We start from the raw sequence: 24,500 nt of genomic DNA on the forward strand, positions 1-24,500 counted from the left end.
TAGCCATTCCCTTCTTCAGGGAATCCTCCTGACCCAAGGATCAAACTCATGTTTCCTGAATTGGCAGGTGGATTCTTTACCACTGAACCACCTGGGTAGTCCCAAGAGAAATAGGACCTGTAGCCAAAGGCCACCTTCTTTCCCTGAAGCCAGGGCAATGCTGAAGACGGCTGCTACATCTGTGAGCTTCTCCACCCTGCTGGGGGTAGCCCAGAGTGTTCTCACCACTCCATTACATTAGTTAAAGTGATTTGTTGCTGTTGTTTCTTCCTGCTTCTGGGAGGCAGAGAGGGAATAGGTCACTGTCAGACCCATGCCTGCAGGTCTTTCTTACCCTTTTCTTTCTCTTTCACCAGCTCAGATTTTTTAACTGGGGCAAACAAAAATGTCCACTGGCCAGTAGGGGTCAGCCAAAATCTGCCTTAGGGCAGAGAGTAGGTCATGACAGCAAAGATAAGCTTACCTGTCAGAGCAGAGTAAGGCAGGAGTGAGGCCTGCCTCCAAGCAGGAGAAATTAGTGGCTACTAAAAAGCCTCTTGATGAAAGTGAAAGAGGAGAGTGAAAAAGTTGGCTTAAAGCTCAACGTTCAGAAAACGAAGATCATGGCATCTGATTCCATCACTTCATGGGAAATAGATGGGGAAACAGTGGAAACAGTGGCTGACTTTATTTTTTTGGGCTCCAAAATCACTGAAGATGGTGACTGCAGCCATGAAATTAAAAGACATTTACTCCTTGGAAGGAAAGTTATGACCAATCTAGATAGCATATTCAAAAGCAGAGACATTTCTTTGCCAACAAAGGACCGCAGGTCCCTGCAGGGGAGGCTTCTCACACTTTACCCCTTTGTTTACCCTGGCACCATCTGCCATTCCCTCCCCTCCCCACCATTCTTCTGATCTGATCAAAATAGAAGAAAAAAAAAAAAAACTGAAGTCTGGCTATTGAACATTCTCATTCTGTCAGGGAAGCAGCCAGTCTGACAAATTAATCAGGAAGAAGGTGCTTGAGGAGACTGCTGAGGGTTCTGCAGTCTGTAACCCTCTCTTGCGAAGCACCTTTGCGTTCTGGCAGGGGCCCTCTGGAGATGGCCCATAGGAGCCGCAGAGTACCCGGAGCTGCCTTCTTGCCTCTGAAAAGGTGGGCCCTGGGCTGGGCCACATGGGGAGGCTGCTGATCCTGCTGGGGTTCCTGCTGGCCCTTCTCGGTTCCCTGCCTCCTCTGCAGGAATGTGGCCTGTGGTCCCCTTGCCTCAAATCCAGTCCTCTCTGTCCTCAAGATGCTCATTTACCCACTGTTGCCTCATCCTCTCCAGGAACTTGGGGAGCAGTAGGGAGCAAGCTCACTGTGGCTGATGGCCCCATTTAGAAGAGAGTCTGGGCAATGAATGGTCCCCCTGCAGCTCAGCCTCATCTCCTTAATGGATCCTAATTACCTCTGTCCTGCTTGTGGCTTCTCTCCAGGGCCCATCTGTCAGGATGACGGATGAGGTGAATGAGGGGTGTGGGCAGCTGGGGCTGGAGGAATCCTGCCCTTCTCTCCTAGGGTGGGGGGGTGGTCAGTGTAGGAAGTTTAAATCAGATCCAAAGATCCTGAGGACCGGAAGGCACCATCACAGGATGAGCTGTTCACCCCTAGAATTTGGGCCAGGTGATTTTAGTCTAGAAGGACTGGTGATGGGGAAGCAAGGTGGGGAGGATGGGCTCTTTTGGAGTGCTGCTGCTGCTAAGTTGCTTCAGTTGTGTTCGACTTTGTGCGACCCCATAGATGGCAGCCCACCAGGATCCCCTGACTCTGGGATTCTCCAGGCAAGAATACTGGAGCGGGTTGCCATTTTCTCCTCCAATGCATGCATGCGAAGTCGCTTCAGTCATGTCCGACTCTGTGTGACTCCATGGATAGCAGCCCACAAGGCTCCTCTGTCCACAGGATTCTCCAGGCAAGAATACAAGAGTGGGTTGCCATGTCCTTCTCCCTTTTGGTGTGAAGTCTCAGGAATATATGATGAGGGAAGAGAGGAAGGCTGGTGGCCCAGTGGAGGACCCACTCCAAGGTGGGACTGAGAGCTGGGAATTATGACTCCAACCCCAGGTCCACGACAAGTCCACATCCACCTGGGCAAGGCAGTGATCATCAGAGCTGTGTGGGTCCTTCTGAATCAGGGTTATGCTGGGACCCAATCTCAAGTCCATTCCATATCCCCACGGACACACACCCAGTATTGTTGTTGTTCAGTCACTCAGTCATGTCTGATACTTTGCAACCCAATAGACTGCAGCATGCCAGGCTTCCCTGTTCTTTGCTATCTCCTGGAGTTTGCTCAAACTCATGTCCATTGAGTCAATCATACCATCCTACCATCTCATCCTCTGTTGCCCCCTTCTCTGCCCTCAGTCTTTCCAAGCATCAGAGTCTTTTCCAGTGAGTTGGCTCTTTGCATCAGGTGGCCAAAGTGTTGGAGCTTCAGCTCCACACACCCAGTGAACACTCAGTAAATGGACTGCAGGTCATCTGGGGTCCCAGACACACATCTTTGACCCAGGAAAATAGTAGCTGATGCTGGACAGCATTGATTCTGTGGATGAAACAGATAAGAGAGAAAGAATAAAGATTCTCCTTTAAGTCTGGTCTACTCAGTCTACAAACCAATGAGCGAAGTCTCAGGAGAAAGTGATTCTGTCAGTACCTTGATTTTGGTGTAGTGTAGTGGCATAGACCATGCATTGTAGAACTTGACTGCCTGCATTCAGTTTATAGCTCCACTGCCCACTGGCATTGTGACCCTGAACAAGTCACTTAACCTCTCTGTGCTTCAGTTTCTCCATCTCTGAAATGGAGACACTAGTACGCACCTAGTAGGTTACTAAGGATTCAAAGAGCTATAAGCCATGGGCTTGGAGCACAGCCTGCGCAAGGGAAGCACGCTGTGAATGTTAGTGTTCTTTCTCTTTCTGCTTTATAGTATGGCATCCCAAAGAGGGTGTGAATCCCCAAATCAGGCTGGGCCTGACAGTGCCTCGATCAGACACAGAGAACAGCGAAGGTTGTCGAATTGACCATCTATGTGGAAACACTTCCTCTTTCCCTCTCTTCCTCTCCAATCCCAACCCACGCAGCTCAAGGTTGTGAGATGGCTGATGGCTGCTGACAGATCCAAAACACAGTCTCCCCTGAGCTCCTGTGGTGGCCCAGGCCAGAGCTCCCAGGACAAGAGCCCTTTTCCTGGAGATGGAGCATAACCCTCACATTCCAAGGGGAGATGGGGGACTCGGACTTCAGACAGAAGGGTGATCAAACTTCTGTGGACAACACACTGTTTCACTTTGGGGATCAGTGAGAGCCTGTGAGGGTGGGCTTGGGGGTTGTCAGAGCAGTGTCTCTGGAGGGGAAGGGCCCAGGCTGGGTTTCCTGCTGCCCGCCTTCCAAACTGAAAAGGAGCAGCTGAGTGTTATTGATCCAAGTTCCAAGGGGAAGATTTGCTAGGAGGTCGCTGGCACCAGCCCATCACTTAGCCGGTATTCATTATTCAGCGATGGGGAGGAGGAGAAGAAGAAAGGCTGGCATCCTGCCGCCAAGCCTGGCCTCCCAAGAGAGGAGTTGATGTGGTAACTGGGAGAGACAGTCAACCAGCCAGAAAAGGGTCAAGGGCAACTCGCTCTCATCCTGGGACAAAAGGTGCCAGGTAGACCTTTATAAGAGGAATCCTACCTTCCAGGCAGCCCAGGTCTCCTACAGGAACTGGAGCATCTCAACTTTGGCTGGAGAAGGGGAAAAGAATCTTGAATGGTACCAGCTCTGGCTGCTTTCTGATGGCCTTTGTATTCAATATATGCCTCAGTTTACTCAAATGCCCACTGACATAAAATGTCCCACCCATTTTTAATAGCGTATTGCACTGAAACTAGTCTTTACAGGGACAAAGATGGTAATTAAGTCCTGATATCCAAAAGTGGATCAGAATGATTCGCTAATTAAGACCCAGAGGCCCTGAATTCAGCCATGTCCCAACCCTGTGATGGGCTGGCCTATGTCTAGAGTTGTTGAATTAGATCACGTTGATAAAGGTGTTCTGTAACAATGTTAACATCAGACAAGTGTCAGCTGTCATCATCATATTATTATCATTATCACCTTTCCAGAAATACAAGTCTGAAAGCATAACATAGCCTTAACAATAGTGTGAGAGATGGTGGGTGTTAGGACAGGAAAAAGAGTGTTCACAGCAGCACTGTTTGGAAACAACTCGAAGGCCCACAGGGTGAAGAATGGATAAATGAATAATGATATCTTTACAAAATGGAAATTTTTATAGCAATGAAAATGAGTGAACTGCACGTAACAACACAGGTGAATCTTGGTAACATAATGAATAGAGAAAAGTCCTAGAAGGCTTATAGAGTACAATACCTGTTTTCTAAATTCAACATTAAAGGTTAAAAGATGAATAATATGAAGCATACATATATTGGTGATACATTGAAAAATAAAGCACAAGATTTAGTATAATGGTTATCTCTGACACAGACGGGGAGCACTGAGGGAGGGGGCCAGGCAAGGTGAGGAACACACAAATATGTTGTGTATATTCTTCTACATTTGGAGTTGGCTGAACAAAAATGAGTGAATGTATGCATGAATGAATGAATGAATGGACCAGCAGGCCATGCATGGAACAATATTGGCCTTGGGTCATAAGGATGGATTATGTTTAGTCCAAGTTGAATAACTGGAGTCCAAAATACAATATTTTTTTCATCTAAAGAAAAGTCTGATGTTAAGTAGATATTCAGTTCAGTTCAGTTCAGTCGCTCAGTCGTGTCTGACTCTTTGTGACCCCATGAATGGCAGCACGCCAGGCCTCCCCATCCATCACCAGCTCCCAGAGTCCATCCAAACCCATGTCCATTGAGTCGGTGATGCCATCCAACCATCTCATCCTCTGCCATCCCCTTCTCCTCCTGCCCTCAATCTTTCCCAGCATCAGGGTCTTTTCAAATGAGTCAGCTCTCTGCATCAGGTGGCCAAAGTATTGGAGTTTCAGCTTCAACATCAGTCCCTCCAATGAACACCCAGGACTAATCTCCTTTAGGATGGACTGGTTGGATCTCCTTGCAGTCCAAGGGACTCTCAAGAGTTTTCTCCACACTACAGTTCAAAAGCATCAATTCTTCAGAGCTCAGCTTTCTTTATGGTCCAACTCTCACATCCATACATGACTACTGGAAAAACCGTAGCCTTGACTAGACAGACCTTTGTTGGCAAAGTAATGTCTCTGCTTTTTAATATGCTGTCTAGGTTGGTCATAACTTTCCTTCCAAGGAGCAAGCATCTTTTAATTTCATGGTTGCAATCACCATCTGCAGTGATTTTGGAGCCCATAAAAATAAAGTCTGCCACTGTTTCCACTGTTTCCCCATCTATTTCCCATGAAGTGATGGGACTGGATGCCATGATCTTAGTTTTCTGAATGTTAAGCTTTAAACCAATTTTTCACTCTTCTTTTTCACTTTCATCAAGAGGCTCTTTAGTTCTTCTTCACTTTCTGCCATAAGGGTGGTGTCATCTGCATATCTGACAGACTGAAATCACAATCACAGACAACTAACCAATCTGATCACATGGACCACAGCCTTGTCTAACTCAATGAAACTAAGCCATGCCGCGTGAAGCCACCCAAGACAGACAGGTCATGGTGGAGAGGTCTGACAGAATGTGGTCCACTGGAAAAGGGAATGGCAAACTGCTTCAGTATTCTTGCCTCAAGAGCCCCATGAACAGTATGAAAAGGCAAAAAGATAGGATATTGAAAGATGAACTCTCCAGGTCAGTAGGTGCCCAATATGCTACTGGAGATCAGTGGAGAAATAACTCCAGAAAGAATGAAGGGATGGAGCCAAAGCAAAAACAACACCCAGTTGTGGATGGGACTGGTGATAGAAGCAAGATTCAATGCTATAAAGAGCAATATTGCATAGGAACCAGGAATTTTAGGTCCATGAATCAAGGCAAATTGGAAGTGGTCAAACAGGAGATGGCAAGAGTGAACATTGACATTCTAGGAATCAGTGAACTAAGATGGACTGGAATGGGTGAATTTAACTCAGATGACCATGATATCTACTACTGTGGGCAGGAATCTCTTAGAGGCAATGGAGTAGCCATCATAGTCAACAAAAGAGTCTGAAATGCAGTACTTGGATGCAATCTCAAAAACGACAGAATGATCTCTGTTCATTTCCAAGGCAAACCATTCAATATCAAGGTAATCCAAGTCTATGCCCCAACCAGTAATGCTGAAGAAGCTGAAGTTGAATGGTTTTATGAAGACCTACAAGACCTGCTAGAACTAACACCCCAAAAAGATGTGCTTTTCATTATAGGGGACTGGAATGTGAAAGTAGAAAGTCAAGAAACACCTGGAGTAACAGGCAAATTTGGCCTTGGAGTACAGAATGAAGCAGGGCAAAGGCTAATAGAGTTCTGCCAAGAGAGCGCACTGGTCATAGAAAACACCCTCTTCCAACAACACAAGAAAAGATATTTAGTACTGGATCCCCAACTTGTTATTCTAGAAAGACAATCACTGTTTTCTAAAGGGGCTGAGGGGAGCTCCTCTCCATAGCCCATTGTCCCCAGGAATACTCTCCTCACACTCCCTTTTAAGGAAAGGCAAGTTCCAGACTCTCTCTTTTTTATAACTTTAGTTGTTGATGGGTTTCATTTTATTTGTTTGGCTGTGCCAGGTCTTAGTCACAGCATGTGGGACCTTCAGTCTCCCTTGCAGTATGCACAGTCTTTAGTTACAGCATGAGAACTCTTAATTGTGGCTTGTGGCATCTAGTTTCCTCACCAGGGATTGAACCTGGTGCCCTGCATTGAGAGCACAGAGTCTTAGCCACTGGGTCACCAGGGAAGTCCTCCAGTCTCTCTTATAGCCTGTTGTACATATGCATAAAGCATGTGTGTTCCTGGGGCAGAATTTGCAAGTGGTACTAAACAATGAGAGCCTCTCAGATGGCTCAGTGGTAAAGAATCTGCCTGCCAGTGCGGGAGACACAGGTTTGACCCCTGGGAAAGAGGAGCCTGGTAGGCTACAGTCCATGGGCTTGCAAAGAGTCAGACACGACTGAGTGACTGAGCATACATACACAAAACAATGATGAATAATGCTTCTATAAACATTCTTATGCCTGTCTTTTGGTGTACATATGTGTGCATTTCTTTTGGCTGTATATCTAGTAGTGAAATTGCTGAGTTATAGAGTATATCTATACACAACTTGGATAGACAATGCCTCTGTTCTGATGTACCAATCTGTGTTCTTGCCAGAGGGTATGAGAGTTCTAGTTTCTTGACATCCTCATCAACACTTCGTGTTGTCAGTCTTTCAAATTTTCATCATTGTGTTGAGTGTAAGGTCATATCTTACCATGGTTTTTTTTTTTTTGGTTTCTTTGAAGATTGATAAGATTGAGCATCTTTTCATATATTAATTGGTCATGTGGATATTCTTTTTTATGAAGTATTTGAGTCTCTTCCCATTTTAAACTGGATAATTTATCCTACTTTTAGTGAATTTTTATATTCTTTATATATTCTTTTTTTGCACCTTAAGTATTTTTATTTGATTTACATCCCCAGTGGGTTTATCCCCAGCAGTACCTCCAGATACAATTTGACATGTACATATACTATGTAATTTAGCAGATCTTGTGGTTAGGTTTCTCCTTACTAACAAAAAGTGATTTAGAACAATGAGGTTAATCCTAGTTGATGAAGCCAGCAGTAGCATAGCAGTATTTTTACACACTTCAGGGATATATATTCTGTGTATAATCCTTCCAGAGGATATATTTACATATGCTATATATATTCAAGACTGTCCTGGCTATTCTTGGATGTTTTCATTTCATTTAATTTTAAAATAAACTTTATTTATTAATGCAAGTAGCCCAAATGCCCACAAACAGGAGAGTAGATGAATAAACTGAAGAATAGTCACATAAAGGAATATTACACAGCAATGAAAATGAATAAACCTCTGTGACATGAAGCAATATGGAAGCATCTTAGCAAAGCAAAGTGAAGTGAAGGAAGAAAAGGCTCTGATTACATACAGCACAGTGCCCCCCACTTTTTTTAGAATGGTAAGAATTGATGCTTTTGAACTGTGGTGTTGGAGAAGACTCTTGAGAGTCCCTTGGACTTCAATGGAGATCCAGTCCATTCTAAAGGAGATCAGTCCTGGGTGTTCTTTGGAAGGACTGATGCTAAAGCTGAAACTCCAATACTTTGGCCACCTGATGTGAAGAGTTGACACATTGGAAAAGACTCTGATGCTGGGAGGGATTGGGGCAGGAGAAGGGGATGACGGAGGTTGAGATGGCTGGCTGGCATCACGGACTTGATGGATAAGAGTTTGGGTAAACTCTGGGAGTTGGTGATGGACAGGGAGGCCTGGCGTGCTGCAATTCATGGGGTCGCAAAGAGTTGGACACGACTGAGCAACTGAACTGAATTGAAGATCAACTGAAATAAAAATCTTCACCTTTAAGGAATACATGCAGACAAGTTAGCACTATATTAGAGGAAACATTGTTACTATATTAAGGAACAATGGACCTGTGATTCAGAATGGCGGCTGCCTTAGGCAGGGACAGCAGGATGATGGGATGGCGAATGGCTGCATGGCTGAATGGAAATTATCATCGAGGTCCTAGCCTTCCTGTTGGATGGTAGATTGATGGGTGCTTATTGCATCATTAAAAATACATAAATACATAAATAAATTAAAGACTAATGATGAAATGTTATATGGATCAGGGATTATGACTAATATGATTTAATACAACTTGGAAATCCTAAAGGAAATCATTCCTGAATATTCATTGGAAGGACTGATGCTGAAGCTGAAGCTACAATACTTTGGCCACCTGATGTGAAGAGTTGACTCACTGGAAAAGACCCTGATGTTGGGAAAGATTGAAGGCAGGAGGAGAAGGGGGTGACAGAGGATAAGATGGTTGGATTGCACCACTGACTCAATGGACATGAGTTTGAATAAGCTCCGGGAGTTGGTGATGGACAGGGAAGTCTGGCATGCTGCAGTCCATGGGGTTTCAAAGAGTCAGACATGACTGAGCAACTGAACTGAACTGAGATTGATTATACAAAAAATAAAAAAGGCTGAAGATGAAGGATTGAATGAGGACACACCATCAACCCTTTAGTTGTAGGGCCTCCATTCTCCCCCTGCTTGCTCCACCCATGGACTGAGCAGGGGTGTCAGTATCAAGATTACTATTTTATATATATATATATATATATATATATATATATTTCTTAGAAAAATAAACAGAAGTTTAATTTTTTCCCCCTTCTCTATCCCAATGCGTCTTATGTATTCCCTGGGCTGTATACATGCCTCTGGGCTTCCCAGGTGGGGCTAGTGGTAAAGAACCTGCCTGCCAATGCAGAAGACATAAATGAGATGTGTGTTCAATCCCTGGGTCAGGAAGATCCTCTGAAGGAGAGTATGGCAACCCACTCCAATATTCTTGCCTGGAGAATCCCATGGACAGAGGAGCCTGGTGGGCTGCAGTCCATAGGATTGCACAGAGTCAGACATGACTGAAGCAGCTTAGTACGCACACATGCATACATGCCTGTGCCCTAAGCAAATGGAATTGTAAACCAACTTTCATTGGAATGGATCACCCAGTTGACATGTGGAAATCAGATACCCTCTTGAGCATTTAAGAGGCTGTTGATAGACTCAAAGTCAGAAAGGATAAGACAAGACAGGACAGCCTTGGGAAAAGATGGGAGACTAGGAATTTGAGAGGAGTTTAAGAGAAGGAATTTGGAGGACTTCAGTTCCTTAATAGCAGGACATCTAGGCGATACAGAACTCCATGTTCTCTGCTACTGACTCCTATTTCTCTTAGAGCCATAATCTCTATTTGCTCTACACTCTTGTCCTGTCATCCTCCTGCAGAACGCTGACATTCTCATGTGGGTCCCAGGGCAGTTACAGCCTTTTATCTGATTCCTGCTCATGGATGGACTAATTGGTGGAGCCCTCCCTGCTGACAGCCGTCAGATGTTGAAGGCACATCAAGCAGTCCTCGATGGGTCCTGATGCTGCTGAAATCTGGAGGCGGGAGTGGCTTGGGGGTGGGGTGTGCCTTTCAGGGAAGTAGATATAGCTATGTCTCAAATCCCTGAGCTTGGTCTGATCAGCTTCCTCAGACACAGCCCATCAATCAGTTGCCTTGGATGCTTCCACAGGCAATTTTTAATTGAAAGCTTCAGATGGATTTAGGGAGTTGGCTTCGAGGAGCCATGATCCTAGAGGGTAAGTTGGCAACGGGCAGGTCCTCCATCCTTAGAATTTGGGGGAGAAAGACCATATGTTGGGCCACAGAGACCAAAGGCTTGAAGTCTTTTGAGCTAGAAGAACACCTGCTCCCTCAGGGAGAGCAAAGGCTTGCCTTGTTGGAGCACAGAGTCCACCGCCTGCTCCCTCGGCCTGAGCCTTCCTTGACTTTTGTAACAGGAACAGAACCTAATAAATCTTACCTATGTTCTGTGCTCAGTTGTGTCTGACTCTTTGAGGCCCCATGGATTGTAGCCCCCCAGGCTTCTCTGACCATGGAATTGTCCAGGCAAGAATCCTGGAGTGGGTTGCCATTTCTTGCTCCAGGGAATCTTCCCAACTCAGGACCCGTGTCTCTTCATGCTTCTGCATTGGCAAGCAGATTCTTTACCACTGTGCCACCTGGGAAGTCCAATGAGTCTTAGTTCAGTTCAGTTCAGTTCAGTCGCTCAGTCGTGTCCGACTCTTTGCAACCCCATGAATTGCAGCATGCCAGGCCTCCCTGTCTATCACCAACTCCCTGAGTTCACTCAGACTCACGTCCATCGAGTCAGTGATGCCATCCAGCCATCTCATCCTCTGTCGTCCCCTTCTCCTCCTGCCCCCAATCCCTCCCAGCATCACAGTCTTTTCCAATGAGTCAACTCTTCCAATGAGGTGGCCAAAGTACTGGAGTTTCAGCTTTAGTATCACTCCTTCCAAAGAAATCCCAGGGTTGATCTCCTTCAGAATGGACTGGTTGGATCTCCTTGCAGTCCAAGGGACTCTCAAGAGTCTTCTCCAATACCACAGTTCAAAAGCATCAATTCTTTGGCACTCAGCCTTCTTCACAGTCCAACTCTCACATCCATACATGACCACTGGAAAAACCATAGCCTCGGCTAGACGGACCTTTATTGGCAAAGTAATGTCTCTGCTTTTGAATATGTTATCTAGGTTGGTCATAACTTTCCTTCCAAGGAGTAAGCGTCTTTTAATCTCATGGCTGCAGTCACCATCTGCAGTGATTTTGGAACCCCCAAAAATAAAGTCTGACACTGTTTCCACTGTTTTCCCATCTATTTCCCATGAAGTGATGGGACCGGATGCCATGATCTTCGTTTTCTGAATGTTGAGTTTTAAGCCAACTTTTTCACTCTCCTCTTTCACTTTCATCAATGAGTCTTAAGGTGAGGGCAAAGATGCTGTCTTAAAGAAATAAGTGCCATTATAGCTGGGCAACCTGTAACCACCACTTGGGGGTTATGTGACCCTGGGTGAATCCTCTGATCTCTACTAGTCCTGACCTCACAGATGCGGGGGTGATGTATTGATAAATGAGCACTGGTGAAAAAAAAAAAAACCCATAGGATACCTTACAGATCATAGGGCTCAGCTGCCAACATGAAGGACTGAAAGCCAACTGCTTCCTGCCTCAGAGCCAAGGACTCACCAATCCGGATCAGCCCAGTTCTGGAGCATTCCTCTGGGAGGTGGGCTTACTTGCCAAAAGTAATTTTTCTGAGACTCCATTGATGGGAAGCCACCCATTTTATTTTATTTGGCAAAATGAAAGCAATGAATTGACTCTCCTTGAATTGAGTTTTGATGAAGGCTCCTGGGGCTCCTGTGTCCAGAAGCACACTCAAACAATCACCACTCAAAAAAAAAAAAAAAATTCAGTGAGTCACAGAGTCTGTTCCAAGGGGAAGCCTGGGAAAGTGGATGTGGAGGAGACCTCACATTCAGAGTTCACCTTCTGTGTTCCAATATTTTGTGTAGGCTATCTAATTTAACTCTTCACAATGAGCCCAAGTTTTGTGTGTGGGAAAACTGAAGCTGGAGAGCTAAGTAACTTGCCTACAGTTTCTGACTCCAGAGCCTCAGACCGCTCCTTCCTGCCATTCAGCCTCCTTGTTCCCAGCTCAGAACATGTTTTTACATGTGTTAACTCCTTTAGTCCTCTTGGACAGTGAAGATACTGTTATTATGCCCATTGCACAGATATGGTAAACTGAGATCCAGAGAAGTTAAATCATATGGTTAGTGCCTGATGGCGGAGAAGGCAATGGCACCCCACTCCAGTACTCTTGCCTGGAAAATCCCATGGATGGAGGACCCTGGTGGGCTGCAGTCCATGGGGTCGCTAAGAGTCGGACACGACTGAGCAACTTCACTTTCACTTTTCACTTTCATGCATTGGAGAAGGAAATGGCAACCCACTCCAGTGTTCCTTCCTGGAGAATCCCAGGGACGGGGGAGCCTGGTGGGCTACCGTCTATGGGGTCGCACAGAGTCGGACATGACTGAAGCGACTTAGCAGCAGCAGCAGCAGTGACTGATGGAGCTGAGTCTGGTTCTCAGTGCTCATGCATGTTCACTTTAATGCTACTCACCTGAGGAGCGAGTTTGGGAAAGTCAAGGAATTCAGTGATACAGGAGACTGGTTTGTCAGCGTTTTCAAAAGCTAAGGAAAACTGGAGATGCTTATGGGCTCCCACCATTCTGGTCTCCAAACCCCTACAGCTCTGCGACACCCTCCACTTGAGCATCTCTGTTCCTCTGCTCGAGGACAAGGTGACCTTGCTGAGGAGGTGGGGAAAGCAGCAGGGGTACACATGAGCTTGACTGAACAAGCCAAGAAAGGAGTGGCATTACACAGGTTTAAGATTTAACAAAAGGAGAACCAAATTGACATTTTATTGACTGGCAGTGGGAGTTGTTAAAGACAGATTACTGCACCAAGGGTAGAGTTTGATTGAGAGGCCAGGGGAACACTCAACCATCAGAGGCATCAAAATGAAGGCCAATGATACCCAAGGGGCAAGGTGAATACATATGTTTGAGCTCACACACAGATACTTGCTGATACACATGCACACACAATACCACCACCACCACCAGAAATAAAACCTGAGCTTCTCCCTTAGCTCCCAGAGGCCAGATCCAGAGACCTGGAGTGAAATGAGGGTGAATGGAAAGCACCATGTGCTAGATTTGATCTTTACTAATACTCCCTCTCCACCCCAACCTGATCCATCCCTGGACCCACTGGGAGCTTCAGAGATAGAATTCCCCAGGCTTTAAGGTTGAAATAGGGTGTTAAATAGATGGGGGAATAGATGGGGAAATAGATAGCAAATAGATGGGGAAACAATGGAAGCAGTGGGAGATTTTATTTTTGGGGGCTCCAAAATCACTGCAGATGGTGACTGCAGCCATGAAATTAAAAGAAGCTTGCTTCTTGGAAGAAAACCTATGACCAACCTAGACAGCATATTTTGAAAAGCAGAGACATTACTTTGCCAACAAACGTCTATCTAGTCAAAATTATGGTTTTTCTGGTAGTTATGTATGGATGTGAGAGTTGGACTATAAAGAAAGGTGAGCGCTGAAGAATTGATGCTTTTGAACTGTGGTGTTGGAGAAGATTCTTGAGAGTCCCTTGGACTGCAAGGAGATCCAACCAGTTAATCCTAAAGGAGATCAATCCTGAGTATTCATTGGAGGGACTGATGCTGAAGCTGAAACTCCAATACTTTGGCCACTTGATGCAAAGAACTGACTCATTGGAAAAGACCCTGATGCTGGAAAAGATTGAAGGCAGGAGGAGAAGGTGATGGCAGAGGATGAGATGGTTGGATGGCATCACCGACTCAATGGATATGAGTTTGAGTAAACTCCAGGATTTGGTGATGGACAGGGAAGCCTGGGATGCTGCAGTCCATGGGGTCGCAAAGAGTCGGACATGACTGAGTGATTGAACTGAACTGAGGGTCTTAAAAAACAAACAAACAAACACCTCATTGCTTCCAGTAAGTAAGAGACCCCATTTCAAAGCCCTCTCTTTGAGGGCTCCCTGCATGCTGGCTGGCTCTGTGCAGAGATGCAGAGCCTCCTCAGGGAACATGAAAATGGCCCCTGGAGGTCTGCTTGAAAGAGTCCGGAACACTGTAATTTGCTCTGGCAGAGGGTTGAGTGGGGGTCACCCAGTGAACCTCAAGAGGGCAGAACAGAGAGACACGTGGGAAGGGGGAGAATGATATGGATACAGGTGGATAACGAGGAGCAGCTCGGCTTATACTCTCCCTTAGGGATGCCACCACCCTGGTCTCTTCCTTCCTGAAAATATTGGCACATGGTCTGGACTCTACGGTGGATGATGTTGGATCTTGTCCCAGGAGGTCTATTCTCTGTGGGCCCATCATTTTCTCATGGGTTGCACCCCACCTCTCCTCCTCCCTGGAGCCAACGGGGGCCTGGACCAGTGTTTGAATGGCCTCTTTCTCCTCTCTTCCTGCAACTAACATCACATCTTTGGGAATGCTTCTGCCAGCTCTCTTCCTTTCCTGAGTCTTGCCTCAGAGGCGTTGGCTGTGTCCAGTGATCTCTGACATTCATGTATAACCCTTCCCTCATCCATGCATAACCCACTGTCTTCCTAGCAACAGCCAAAGCAGACAAGGGTATTATTATTAAAAACAACTCAGATTCCTCCCAGACATGTGCTGTAATCTATTGCAGGAAGTGGCTCTCAGAATCACCCTCACCCTATTTCCTTTACCCCTACCTGGGTTCTTAGCTTTCAGGGCATCATCTGCACAGCACCTACCCACCCCCATTCTTGATCCACCACTGCCCCAGGTTCTGCCTGCACGGAGCACTAGGAGGAAAGGAGAGTCTGGTTTGAAGGTGACCTTCACTGAGCCTAAGAGAGATAGCAATCTCTGCAATCAACAAGCCTGGCTCCTCTAGATACTCAAATAGCAACTGTGGAGTAAATCTGCTCCCAACCCCCACTTCCTTCCCCTCTCTTTCTCTTCAGGACAACACAAAGAAACCTGGGGTGAACCGGGAAATCACAGCATCTTTTAACAGCCTGAAAGCCTGAAAATAAAGTTCCTGTGTGTATGTATTTGCAGCTCCTCAGTACAGGAAAGCCAATTATCTCAGCGCTGTTACCACCACCTTGCATTTAGCAAACTCTGTCCTTTTATTTAAGACCTTATTTGTCCCATCAACATCCCTGAGTTCACAGAGGGTCCAGAAATGCTGTACCCCATTTTAGGTAGGAGGGAACAGAGGTCTACGGAAGGAAGGTGCCTGCCCAGGGTCACCCAAGAAGGGAGAGGATGGAGTGGCTCGAGTCAGACGATGACTATCTGCTTCCTAAGGTTCCTGCACTAGATTTCTGCTGGGAGTAAAATGTGTTCTCAGGACTTGATTGCCAGACCTTGGGAGTATTTGAGGTTGGGATGATGTAAAGGCAATGGCAACCCACTCCAGTACTCTTGCCTGGAGAGCCCCAGGGACGGTGGAGCCTGGTGGACTGCCATCTATAGGGTTGCACAGAGTCGGACACGACTGAAGCGACTTAGCAGCAGCAGCAGCAGCAGCAATGCTCTTAGCAACCCCCTGTTGACGCCTCACTGTTCCTCTACTCCTCATGCTGGGCCCAGAGCTGTTGTACAGTCCCGATTAGAGCACCCAGTGGCTGGCTGTCAAGGTAGGAACAGATGGAGTGGGGAAGGGAAGATCCTCTGCCCTGTGGCATTTGGGGAGGGGAGTGAAGACTGGATCTGTCAGAGTTGGCCTGAGCAGGAATGTGGAACATGTGTTTATAGATGGTGGCACATCATTGATGGGAAAGAAGATGCTGGCAAATGGAATCATGCATGGATGTCTTTTGAGTGAACAAAATAAAGGGTGGGCCTAGTTAGACAATGGAGAAGGCAATGGCAACCCACTCCAGTACTCTTGCCTGGGAAATCCCATGGACGGAAGAGCCTGGTAAGCTACAGCCCATGGGGGTCTCGAAGAGTTGGACACGACTAAGTGACTTCACTTTCACTTTTCACTTTCATGCACTGGAGAAGGAAATGACAACCCACTCCAGTATTCTTTCCTGGAGAATCCCAGGGATGGGAGCCTGGTGGGCTGCTGCCAATGGGGTCGCACAGAGTCGGACACAACTGATGTGACTTAGCAGCAGCAGCAGACAATGGTCCTGCATTCACTTGTATGAGAGCATGGAAGCAGGACCATTCTGGAAGCATCCTCATCCAGTGGGCTGCTTCCAGGATGCATCTTCCCCCAACCTGAAAGACCCTCTTCTGCCTTATAGAGAACTGATGGGTGGTGGTGTTCAGAACCAGGGCATGACCGGTTCTTGCATAACTTACCCATGTGAACAGGTGATGGAGAGGACCATGCTCAGGTTTACTTTACAGATAGATCCCAGGATCATAACCTCAAAGTTAGTAGGATACTTAGAGGTCATCTAGTTCAATCTCTTAAATATTCAGATGAGAAAACTGACCTCAGTGACATGCCCAAATGAACACAGTTGCTACGTCACAGAATGAAACTTGAACCCTGCTTTCCTCAATTTCTAGCCCAGGACTTCGTTCAGTTACTCCACTGATGAGGGTCAGGTCATTTCACCAGGTTCACCTGTCTCTCTGTAAGAGATCAAGGGAGCATTGTACTAACTTTGGTTTTGTTTTTCTGCAGGCTGGAGATACATGCCTGCGTTTGGAAAAGCCCTGGCAGTACCCTGGGGACTTTATGCTGAATCCTTTCCCGTAGGTCTAAAATATGGCCATTCAGAAGACAGTCCAGAGAAAATATGTGGGAGACAAGAGATAACAATGGAGTTAAATGAGACAGTGGGATAGATCAGTGCAGGAAATGCGGACATTTATCCTTCACCATCCCTCAGAGATAGGTACCTACTTCCACTGTCAGCCATCCTATAGTGACTGGGACCAGATTTATGCTCTTAACTTTAAACAGCAAAAAACAAAACAACACCTCTGAAGCCATGGTTTGGGAGACATTGGACAGCAGGTATTAACAGCATAGGAATGGGATCCCCAAGAGAAGAAAAACAAGAAAGATGAACCCTCTAGGGTTCCAGCTTACTCCTGGAGGCAGATACCAGGGTTGCAGTGTGAGGTGAGGGTGGAGGGAGCAGCACATAGCTTGTTGACTTTGTTGGTTTGAGAAGACAGAAATCAGTTTGGGGAAGCCATGGTACCTGGAATTTGCCATGTGGGGTAGCAGAGAGAATGGAATGGAATTGTACAGAGAAAGAGCCCTGAAGGTCTGCAGAAGTCCCCTCGCATCTTTGTCTGAGTACTGATCTGCACATGCACGAGAGGAAACTCACCACAACTGGGGGAACCCACTAGAAATTGTAGAGCGAAGAGTTCCTAGAGCTCACAGAGGGGCAGGAATAATTCATGTTCCCACCAGCTAGAGTGGGAAGATCTCCTAATAAATGCAGCATTGGGTAGAATCCTCAGAGGAGCCTTTTTTTTTTCAGTAGTAGAGCCAAAACACCCTAAGGAATAATGGTTGTTGTGGACCTGCCCTAACAAGGCTTAAAGCAAGTCTCAAGAGCATCCAATGCATTCCAAGTATGTGCGTGTTAAGTCACTTCAGTTATGTCCAACTCTTTGCGACCCTATGGACTGTAGCCCGCCAGACTCCTCTGTCCATGGGATTCTCCAGGCAGGAATACTGGAGTGGGTTGCCATGCCTGTCTCCAGGGGATCCTCCCGACTCAGGGATTGAACAAGGGTCTCCCACATTGCAGTCAGATTCTTTACCATCTGAGCCACCAGGGAAGCCCTGTATATATGAGAGCAGAATCTAACACACACACACACACACTCTTACATAATTATAAGACATAAGAAAGCAAGAAAATAAGATGAATAATTAAGAAGAAAATCAGTTAATAGAAATAGACCGAGCCATGACAGAAATGATGAAATTAGTAGACAAGGATGTTAAAGCCACCCATCGTTATAAAAATTATACAGATATTCAAGAAAGTATAGGAGAGTGTGAACATGAAGAGGAGAGAAATGCGGGATACAAAGGGAGGTCAAATGGAACTTCTGGAGAGGAAAAACAATATCTGAAATAAAAAATATACTGGATGGAATTACAGTGGATAAGACACTACAGAAGTAAGGATCAATCAGCTGAAAGAAATAGTATAAAAGTGATTCAAAATTAAGCAGAGAGGAAAAACACTACAGAAATAAACAGAGCACCGGTGATCTATGGCACAGTATTATGTGGCCTCTTGTATGTTACTGGTGTCACAGAAGGAAAAGAGGAAAGGGTGAGACAGGAAAAATGTTTCAAGAGAAAATAGGCAGTTTCTAAAGTACAATAAAAAATATGAAGCCACAGATCCAGCAATTTCAACAGGATCAAAGTAGAAGCAGCATAAAGAAAATCATACCAAGGCACATCATAATCAAGTTGGTCAAAGCCAGAGATAATCAGGAAATCACAAAACCAGCCAAAGGAAAAAAGGGGTATTATGTGTAAAGGGACAAAGATAAAAATGATAATAGGCTTCTTATCATAAAGCAAACCAGAGGTAATGGAGCAACGTTTTAAGGTTACGATAAAAAAAATAAACTCTCAGCCTAGAAATCTAACCTAACAAGAATATCTTTTAACATTGAAGCTGAAATGAAGACTTTTCAGACAAAAAAAAGGTGAGAGAATACATTACAGTGGGCTTGAATTAAAAAAAAAAAGATTCTTCAGGCAGAAGAAATATGAAGACAGGTAAAAGTTTAGGTCTGTACAGATGAATGAAGAGTTCTGCAGGTGATAAATATAGAAATAGATATAAAATACATTGTTTTCCATTTTAAACTGTGTTACATAATCATTGACTGTCTCAAGTGGAAAAGAAAACAATGTAATTTATGGTTTATAGCATTACTTGAGATAAATGTATGCCAGTAACAAAAGAGAGGAGAGGGAGAAATGGAAATATGCTATTGTAAAGTTCTTACTGTATATGTGGGAGGCATAACGTTACTGGAAAGTAGGCTGGGATAATTTAGCAAACACCAAAGCAAACACAAAACAAAGCTGTAGCTAATATTGAAGATAAAACGGTGTGTAACTTCCCTTGTGGATCAAAGGGCAAAGCGTCTGCCTACAATGCGGAAGACCCGGGTATTTGATCCCTGGGTCGGGAAGATCCCTTGCAGAAGGCAATGGCACCCCACTCCAGTACTCTTGCCTGGAAAATGCCATGGACAGAGGAGCCTGGTAAGCTGCAGTCCATGGGGTCGCGAAGAGTCGGACATGACTGAGCGACTTCACTTCAAAAAAAGACAAAAAACAAGAAAAAGAGAGAACAGATGGAGATGGCACAGATAGAAAACAAATAACAGGATGATAGTTTTAAACTCAATCAATCATGTAAATGATTATATATATTACATATAAGTAGTCTAAACATTCCAAATAAAAAGGACTGGTCAGTTTGACTAATAAAAGCAAAACACACTACGTGCACTGATAAGAAGTGAAAGCCGCTCAGTCGTGTCCGACTCTTTGTGACCCCATGGACTATACAGTCCATGCAATTTTCCAGGCCAGAATACTGGAGTGGGTAGCCTTTCTCTTCTCCAGGGGATCTTCCCAACCCAGGGATCGAACCCAGGTCTCCCACACTGCAGGTGGATTCTTTACCAGCTGAGCCACAAGGGAAGCCCACACCTATAAGAAATTGACTTTAAATATAAAGACAAAGATAGGTTAAAAGTAAAAGGATGGAAAAATTGTGCTATGCTAGCCGTGATTGAAAGAAAGCTGGAATGACTTTATTAATATCAGATATCAGGCTTCAGAGTAAGGAAAATTGCTCACAATAAAGAGGAAGGTTACATAATGATAAAAGAGTCAACTCACCAAGAAAACATAAAAGTCCTGAAGGCATAAGCTCCTAAAAATACATGAGCCAAAGCTGAAAGAAAGGAGAAGTAGAAAACCCCATAATTAGTTGGAAATCCCAGTGATTCTTTCTTTCTTTACCAGTGTTTCTTTCTTTAAAATTTATAGAACAATAAGACAAAAAGTCTACAAGGATCCAGAAGTCTTGAACACTATTAGGTCAAACTTGAATTGATTAATATTTATAAAACATTCTACCCAACAAGATTGAGGATGAAATGGTTGGATGGCTCAATGGACATGGGTTTGGGTGGACTCTGGGAGTTGGTGATGGACAGGGAGGCCTGGCATGCTGCAGTTCATGGGGTCCCAAAGACTCGGACATGACTGAGCGACTGAACTGAACTGAACCCAACAAGAGCAGACTACATACTCTTTTTTTTTTTCAATTTTATTTTATTGTTAATTGGAGGATAATTACAATATTGTGATGATTTCTTCCATACATCAACATGAAAGAGTCATAGGTATACATATTCCCCTCCCTCTGTAACCTCTCTCCCACCTCCCACCCCATCCCACCCCTCGAGGTTGTTGCAGAGCACCAGATTTGGGTCCCTGTGTCATACCTTAGATTCCCACTGGCTATCTATTTTACATATGGTAATGTATGTTTCAATGCTACTGTCTCAAATCATCCCACACTCTTCTTCTCCCGTGTCCAAAAGTCTGTTCTTTATGTCTGCATTTCCTTTGCTGCTTTGCAAATAGGATCCTCAGTACCTTCTTTCTAGATTCCATATATATGCATTAATATACGAAATTTGCTTTTCTCTTTCTGACTCACTTCACTCTGTATAATAAGCTCTAGGTTCATCCACCTCATTAGAACTGACTCAAATGTGTTCCTTATTATAGTTGAGTAACATTCCATTGTATATATGTTATCACATCTTCTTTATCCATTCTCACCAAGACAGACTACATTCTGGAACATAAAACAAGTCTCAGTAAATTTAGGATTAAAATGATAAGTAGTATCTTTTCTGATCATAACAGAATTAAACTAGAAGTCTACAAAATATTTAAAATCATTAAATGTTTGGAAATCAATAATGTGCTTTGAAGTAATCCATGAGTCAAGTAAGAAATCAAGAGGAAAATTAGAAAATATTTTGAATAAGATGAAAGTAAAGTGATTGATTATATTCTTTGCAGCCAAAGATGGAGAAGCTCTATACAGTCAGAAAAAACAAGACTGGGAGCTGACTGTGGCTCAGATCATGAACTCCTTATTGCCAAATTCAGACTTAAATTGAAGAAAGTAGGAAAAACCACTAGACCATTCAGGTATGACCTAAATCAAATCCCTTATATTTATACAGTTGAAGTGAGAAATAGATTTAAAGGACTAGATCTGATAGACAGAGTGCCTGATGAACTATGGACAGAGGTTCGTGACATTGTACAGGAGACAGGGATCAAGACTATCCCTATGGAAAAGAAATGCAAAAAAGCAAAATGGCTGTCTGAGGAGGCCTTACAAATAGCTGTGAAAAGAAGAGACGCGAAAAGCAAAGGAGAAAAGGAAAGATATAAGCATCTGAATGCAGAGTTCCAAAGAATAGCAAGGAGAGATAAGAAAGCCTTCCTCAGTGATCAATGCAAAGAAACAGGAACACAACAGAATGGGAAAGACTAGAGACCTTTTCAAGAAAATTAGAGATACCAAGGGAACATTTCATGCAAAGATGGGCTCGATAAAGGACAGAAATGGTATGGACCTAACAGAAGCAGAAGATAATAAGAAGAAATGTCAAGAATACACAGAAGAACTGTACAAAAAAGAGCTTCACGGACCCAGATAATCATGATGGTGTGATCACTGACCTAGAGCCAGACATCCTGGAATGTGAAGTCAAGTGGGCCTTAGAAAGCATCACTACGAACAAAGCTAGTGGAGGTGATGGAATTCCAGTTGAGCTATTTCAAATCCTGAAAGATGATGTTGTGAAAGGGCTGCACTCAATATGCCAGCAAATTTGGAAACCTCAGCAGTGGCCACAGGACTGGAAAAGGTCAGTTTTCATTCCAATCCCAAAGAAAGGCAATGCCAAAGAATGCTCAAACTACCGCACAATTGCACTTATCTCACATGCTAGTAAAGTAATGCTCAAAATTCTCCAAGCCAGGCTTCAGAAATACATGAATTGTGAACTTCCTGATGTTCAAGCTGGTTTTAGAAAAGGCAGAGGAACCAGAGATCAAATTGCCAACATGTGCTGGATCATGGAAAAAGCAAGAGAGTTCCAGAAAAACACCTATTTCTGCTTTATTGACTATGCCAAAGCCTTTGACTGTGTGGATAACAATAAAATGTGGAAAATTCTGAAAGAGATGGGAATACCAGACCACCTGACCTGTCTCTTGAGAAACCTATATGCAGATCAGGAAGCAACAGTTAGAACTGGACATGGAACAACAGACTGGTTCCAAATAGGAAAAGGAGTACATCAAGGCTGTATATTGTCACCCTGCTTATTTAACTTCTATGCAGAGTACATCATGAGAAACGCTGGGCTGGAAGAAGCACAAGCTGGAATCAAGATTGCCAGGAGAAATATCAATAACCTCAGATATGCAGATGACACCACCCTTGTGGCAGAAAGTGAAGAGGAACTCAAAAGCCTCTTGATGAAAGTGAAAGAGGAGAGTGAAAAAGTTGGCTTAAAGCTCAACATTCAGAAAACTAAGATCATGGCATCTGGTCCCATCACTGCATGGGAGATAGATGGGGAAACAGTAGAAACAGTGTCAGACGTCAATTTTTTGGGCTCCAAAATCACTGCCAATGGTGATTGAAGCCATGAAATTAAAAGACATTTACTTCTTGGAAGGAAAGTTATGACCAACCTAGATAGCCTATTCAAAAGAGAGACATTACTTTGCCAACAAAGGTCCATCTAGTCAAGGCTATGGTTTTTCCAGTGGTTATGTATGGATGTGAGAGTTGGACTGTGAAGAAAGCTGAGCGCCGAAGAATTGATGCTTTTGAACTGTGGTGTTGGAGAAGACTCTTGAGAGTCCCTTGGACTGCAAGGAGATCCAACCAGTCCATCCTAAAGATCAGTCCTGGGTGTTCACTGGAAGAACTGATGCTAAAGCTGAAACTCCAATATGTTGGTCACCTCATGCGAAGAATTGACTCATTGGAAAAGACCTTGATGCTGGGAAGGATTGGGGGCAGGAGGAGAAGGGGATGACAGAGGATGAGATGGCTGGATGGCATCACCGACTCGATGGCCATGAGTTTGAGTGAACTCTGGGAGTTGGTGATGGACAGGGAGGCCTGGCATGCTGTGATTCATGGGGTCGCAGAGTCGGACACGACCGAGCGACTGAACTGAACTGAACTGAACGTTGTGTGAGTTATAACCAAAGAAGTGATTATAGAGAAGTTTATAGCATTAAGTTCCTTTTTTTTTGGCTGCACTGGGTCTTTGTTACGGCACATGGGCTTCTCTTGTGGGGCACGGGCTCTAGAGTGAGCAGGCTCTTCTCTTGTGGTGTGTAGGCTTGATTGCCCTGTGATGATGGATCTTAGTTTTCAGAACAGGAATGGAACCTGCGTCCCCTGCATCGGAAGGCAGATTCTCAACCACTGGACCACCGGGGAAGTTCCAGCGTTAAATTCTTATATCAGAAAAGCAGATAGATTTCATATAAAAGGTATCAGCTTCCATCTCAAGAAACTAGAAAAAGAAGAGAAAATTAAACCTAAACTAAGCCGAAGGAAGAAAATAATGAAGTGCAAAAATCAATGAAACAGAAAACAGGAGAACAATACAGAAAATCAATGAAACCAAAATCTATTTTTCCACAAAGATAAATAAAATGAATAAACCTCTAGCCTGACCGATCAAGGAGAAAAAAAATGCAAATTGCCAATAACAGGAATGAGAAATAGGGCATTACTACAGGCCTTACAAACACTGAGAGGATAATAAAGAGAAAGAAACAACTTTATAACAATCACTTTGATAACTTAGATGAAATAAACCAATGCCTGCAAAGACACAAACTACCATCTGAAAAGAAAGCCATAATCTTAGTATTCCAATATTTATTAAGGAGATTTATTCATAGTTTAGAATCTTTCAAAAACAAAGCAGAAATCTTTTTCAGCAAAGAAAACTACAGGCCCAGAGGGTCTCACCAATTAATTCTATCAAACATTTAAAGAAAAATAATATCAAGTCTACACAATCTCTTCCAGAAAGTAGAAGAGAACACTTCCCAACACATTTTATGAAGCCAGCATTACTCGGATACCAAAACCAAAGACATGATAAGAAAAGAAAACTATATTCTATGTGAACATAGACACAATCTCCTTAATAAAATCTTAACATTTAACTAAAATTCT

Source organism: Bubalus kerabau, chromosome 8 (genome assembly GCF_029407905.1).
Source record: "Bubalus kerabau isolate K-KA32 ecotype Philippines breed swamp buffalo chromosome 8, PCC_UOA_SB_1v2, whole genome shotgun sequence".
NCBI lineage: Eukaryota > Metazoa > Chordata > Mammalia > Artiodactyla > Bovidae > Bubalus > Bubalus kerabau.